The 5,825-nt window shown below is 45.9% G+C and overlaps 1 protein-coding gene across 1 annotated transcript in view; it reads right to left on the minus strand.

The window, feature by feature from the left end:
- Positions 1-2,291, minus strand: part of LOC106821475 — a 15,471-nt gene extending 13,180 nt beyond the window's left edge. The window contains exon 1 of the mRNA XM_014826300.1: positions 2,211-2,291. The gene's annotated coding sequence lies outside the window, so the exon portion shown is untranslated. The remainder of the gene's footprint in view (positions 1-2,210) is intronic.
- Positions 2,292-5,825: the final 3,534 nt, after the last annotated feature.

The following is a 5,825-nucleotide window of genomic DNA, read 5'->3' on the forward strand; positions in this document are numbered from 1 at the left end:
TTGTTACAACAAATATCATTTTAATCTGTAACGATATCGTATATGAAATAATAGTGAAGAAAATGCGGTGGCAGGAAAATCCACCCCGTGCGTTCCCCTGTGATGATTCATTCATTCACTAGTCAGGCGATTCCTACCTAAAAACACGCTATCTATTTTGCATCCGGGCTTTTGCATAGTCATAGTTCATAGGTTTCCGCATATACTTGCATAGGTTCATCGGGTCGTGCTTTTGATGTAGCAGCATCTTGGCGTTTCACGGATATAGTCGTTGTGTTATGTCCCTTCCCTAAGCAGGACGCTTACTAATAAATAAATACATAAATAATTAATTAATATAAGCGTCTTTGCTCACGTTTGCTGAACTAAATAGCAGAAGCCATTCGTGCAGTTCAGGATAGCGATGTGTGTTCGCTTGTTTTGCGCCCATTTCGCTTCCTATTACTTCTGTTATCTCGTTTCTGTTTGGTTATGCTTGCTTAGTGTTTATTTTCTAATTTGAAATCTGTCAATTGTCATAATTATGACATATTAAAGCGGTTGGGTCGCATTTTCACGCGTTCATCAAGTATTTCCTGCACTTGCATGTACACTGACGAATATACAAGCGAAAATTACAACCATGTCAAATTATTTTGCCTACGATTAGCAATATCTTTTGTATAATATACATTTGTAGTTGTTACATAGTGATAGTATGTAGAACTATTTATTATTGGAAGATATATTTGCTTGCTGTGATTCCGCGTGAGAAATAGGAAATTTAGTTACTTTCCGATTCATTTCGATAAAGCCAAAAACGAAATTTTCGATTTCATGGGAAGAATGCGTAGGGATCCGACTTTGCCGAACCGGACTGGCCGATCCGAGCAGTTCCGTTTCACCGCAAATGTTGAAATAGCGCCGCCCATGCGAACAGCACCAATAAATAACTTACTGTGCATCATGTGTCTACTAGCCGTACTGTTGTAAATAGAAGGAATAGTTCTCTTTCTAAAGTTACACACATATACTGAGTAAAAAATATACCGAAGTTACATATTATACACACAGTTAGAATTACAGAAGTAAAAAATTGATTGAAAGAATTTGTTGTAGACATATTTCGAATACCTCACTAACGCGATTGATCTTGTCATAGCAAGAACTCGCGATTTGGTGCTTCTGACGGAATTTCCCGTTAGTATAATAACGAGTGTATAGATCAAGTTATCCTAATCCTGTGGGTCGTTATAACGAGGGCAACGCGGGTGGGATCATACTCCTAAGTCATTACCAGCATGGAATTATAGCTCCACTCTTCATGGCTCACACACTGGGAGTCACATAGGTGATATATCGTGCTGGTTAATTAGGTGTGACTTAGCTTTACGCTGTGGCTATTCAACGCAATGACCGCGATAGAAATTACACATTAATTTGAATGTGGATGAATCGATACGCGTACAGTAGAGTGACTGGAAGGGTTGCGAGAGCCAAGCCTTATAAAAATTCTTAACGATTTTAAAACGTTTTTCCCCTTTTACATAATTTCTTTTAATAAAAAAAAAAATTAAATTTCATTTCGGGAATGAAGGCGTGGGGCGATTAAGAAATTACGAGTAGGAAACCAGGGAACAATCTATCGCGGCTAATGAAGTTAGACAATGCATTCATAATCTCTAATAGTACGTGTCACCACAATCCGCTCACAATCCCTTCGCATCTCGTTCCCACTATATAACGACGGGTGATAAGATAGGCTGTCACCCAGCTAAAGCTAGCAGCACACTTCACCATTTTCGTTGCTCGTACAGGCAATTTTTGTGGTCGGCAATTTTTGTGGCCGTTGCCGCGTCACAGCACACTTCACCACAAGTTGCCATCACGAGCAATTTTCGTGGTGAGAAATTAAACCGGTTTGATTTTCGGCAACTCGTGGTCACCACTAAATTTCCGTGGTGAGTGGTCGTTGCCGGCCCCCGCACACGAGCAACGAAAATGGTGAAGTGTGCTGCTAGCTTAAGAGAACTGCTTTCCTGGCCACGGAGACGTGTCCCACAGACATCAACGTAAAGTAGTTGCATCCGAAGTGCTATGCGCCGTAGAATGATAATTCCAGAAGGGAATATCAGTGTTTATATTCCCAGAAGCGGAGATAAACGTCCCCCGTATAGTTTAGTAACTGCATGCGGCAATGAGTGAAGTATATCTGCCCAGGTGTGACTTACATCTTTGGCGGTACCCTGATCCGCGGGCCATTCGCTGTCGGTGATCTCTGTAAGTCGGTATGCTACGCAAGCGCAGTAGCCATCGTTTCTTTGTTTGACCCGCGAAAACCTATCGGACATCTCCTGCATGCGTCCCCTCCATCCTTGCTGGCGTCCCCGAGCAGTATCGGTAGTCGTCTCTCCCTCACAGTCCTCCAAGGCTTCCTTCTCCTTCGCAACATCATCGTCTCGGCTGCGGCTGAACGATAGACTCGTGAAGCTGTATTTCTTCCTCTTCTCGCTCATTACCATCATATATGAGAGCGGTCCGGGAGAGAGGAACCCTCCTCTTCCTTGTCGCCGTCCGGGAGAGAGGAACCCTCCTCTTCCTTGTCGCCGCCCGGGAGAGAGGAACCCTTCTCTTCCTTATCGTCGCCCGGGAGAGAGGAACCCTCCTCTTCCTTATCGTCGTCTGGGAGAGAGGAACCCTCCTCTTCCTTATCGTCGCCTGGGAGAGGGGAACCCTCCTCTTCCTTGTCGTCGCCTGGGAGAGGGGAACCCTCCTCTTCCTTGTCGTCGCCTGGGAGAGGGGAACCCTCCTCTTCCTTACCGTCGTCAGGGAGAGAGGAACCCTCCTCTTCCTTGTCGTCGTCTGGGAGAGAGGAACCCTCCTCTTCCTTGTCGTCGCCTGGGACAGGGGAACCCTTCTCTTCCTTGTCGTCGTCCGGGAGAGGAGCGCTCCTCTTCCTTGTCGTCTTCTGAACGAGAGGAACGCTCGACGGGGAAGGAAGGAGAAAGTCAGGTGTCGTGTGTTGTAGACGCCTCCAGCTAGTCTCTCTCTCTCTCTCTCTCTCTCTCTCTCTCTCACGATGGCTTCTCCTGTGTAATTAGCGACGCTGTGCTTGAAGGCAATGTGATGCTGTTTGCGGCCACGCACGACCAATCATAGAAGCCAACACTCGGCCAGCGCAGAGCTGTTTGAAGCTTTGATGCTATCCAGCCAGCTAACAAGATGGCTATCGCTACAGCAACGTCCTGGTTTCGTGCGCGAGTATCGTCCCACTATCGTCACCAGCCATTACCTTCTCAGAGAGTTTTGCGTTTATTTGTAGGCGATTAATTAAACACACTCTGCGAAGTTCCCGACGAAAACCAGCAGATATCCGTCCACCAGATGATGCGGCGAAAAAGGGGCCCGGCGAAAGCCGAGAGATAACTTTTTCCACGCGATGATGCGGCGAAATGGAGAACGAGACGATGAGAAGACGCCCGGGTGGCGTGACAGAGAAGTAAAAATCTCACGAGCGCGCGTGGAGAGGCGTTACGCGCGCGCCCCGTGTATCACGTGGAAACACAGTGGCCAGTAGCGAATGACGACGACTTCACGAACACGGATCTTACCCGCCGCACACACACGCACACGCACACACACGCACACACACACACACACACGTGCGGTGTACTGGACTTATCACGCGCTATCCGAGTCTGTCATCCTCCGCGTTAGAAGATCGGACGCTGCCACGCACGCACACCCACGCGCAATCACTGCAGTGGCTCTAGACGCAGATTCGTCATAGATAACTGCCGCTGCACCTGCGTCATAGGTGATGACCATGCTAGCGGTATATATCCAACACCCGCCGCTATATGCCACCGTGCCGCCAATGCCGCCGCAGTGCCCCGCAATTACGACGCCGAATGCCTGCCTCCCAGCATTTCCATGGCAACACGTATACGCCTGGTGGAAAACCTACGGGTTTATGCGATCGCTTAGGCCCAACAGTTTAATATGAATTTAATCACGAAAGCTCTCGACCGAATGCATGTGTGAGTAACCAATTATTACCTGTATCGATTAATATTCGGCAATTCCACGCTGTATATAACCTGAAGGCAGCGTAATGACTTGTAGGCACATTACCGATAATCACGTAGCCCCAAAATAGCCCCCTACTAGTGAAATTGTAAAGCGCCGGCGGTATATTAGCTCTAATTTGCTGCTGCCGCGGTCAAAGTGCAATAAACCCGATTAATATACGCAAAGTATTTGATCTGGATGAAGCCGCCATTCTAAACGTGTATATGCGTCTAGTGTGTGATGAATCAGAGATTAAGGACGGATATAGCCACGGGATGTCATAATAATCAATCTTTGCCGAAGACTTTATAAAGCTGGTTATTAAATTGCTGCAAATCCAAACGATTCGGTTCATCCCGCTATGCGATATTTAACCATTAGATATTTTCACCCCGTATTTCCTTACCATTACAGTGTAATAGTGGCTGTCATATAATGCTAATGAGATATCTGTATATACATGTTTAAATACAGTACATGTCGAATATTTAAATGTAGTACGAACACGTACGCGGCTTCGTAGAAATGTTCGAGCATTGATGCACCGCATTTAGTATGTATATATATATAAGTGACAGCTATTTGACAGTTTTATATGGCAGTAACATCAACGCGATACTCCACATGAAGACCAGACCACAGCAACCTATAATAACTAGAGGGGCGTGCGTGGGATATGATGCTGACATCATAACTAGCAACCCGCAATCATTCACGTGGAAATATGCCGTCACATAAAAGCATCCTCCATAAACGATATAGCATGCAGATGACAGATATATACAATCATTGTCGTCTGTGCATGCGATGGGAACACAAGAGGCTGCGGCGTCGACTGTGATGCACCTACTTAATTGGTTTGGCGATGAGGGAGAGAGAAACACGCAGACTGACATTCCCGCGTGGCTGAATCGATAGGCCATCACGACAACCATGATAGCAGACGATCGCTATGTACAGTGTCATCATCCGTACAGTGTCATCATCGTGTCAGTGTCATCATCAGTGTCATCATCGTGTAAAGGGGTGTCACCAGCGCTAGTTATTCACACATCCGTTACAGCAGGTGTCCCCCTAAGTCTAACCTTAACCCTAACCCTAACCCTAAGCCTAACCATAACCATAACCCTAATCTGACCATAGCTGACTCTAACCTGATGATTATAACAGCGTGATGACTCATAGTAAACCTGGAGCCGGTCTAACCGAGTAGCGTGCAGACGCTTAATAACGTCTGGCTCTCTCTGAACACGGTGAATATACACACACACGGCTATCGTGCAGAGAATACACTTTCCACAGACCCTCGTTAATGACTGCCTCAAAACCCTGCATCATAAAACCGCTCGCGTTAAATTGTATACGGCACACTCCACACACACACTCACACGCCTTCGCCCGATCCATCATATACACGGTAGCGAGCGGACAGAGAGACGTACAGACGTCACGTATACAACGCCGTGCCCGTGTATAGTCTGTGAAACTTCACCACCGCACGAGCTCGATAACAATATATAATATATATATAATATATATATATATATATATATATATATATATACTCTATACAATATATGCTGTGGCTCAGCGAAACCGTACAAAACTACACGAATCGAAATTGCTAGAATTCCGTTGCACAAATTCCCCCGCGCGTGCGCGCGGGTGCGCATGCACGCTCAAACACATACATACATACATACATACATACATACATACATACATACATACATACATACATACATACATACATACATACATACATACATACATAC

The sequence above is a fragment of the Priapulus caudatus genome, unplaced genomic scaffold (genome assembly GCF_000485595.1).
Source record: "Priapulus caudatus unplaced genomic scaffold, Priapulus_caudatus-5.0.1 Scaffold75, whole genome shotgun sequence".
Taxonomy (NCBI): Eukaryota; Metazoa; Priapulida; class Priapulimorpha; order Priapulimorphida; family Priapulidae; genus Priapulus; species Priapulus caudatus.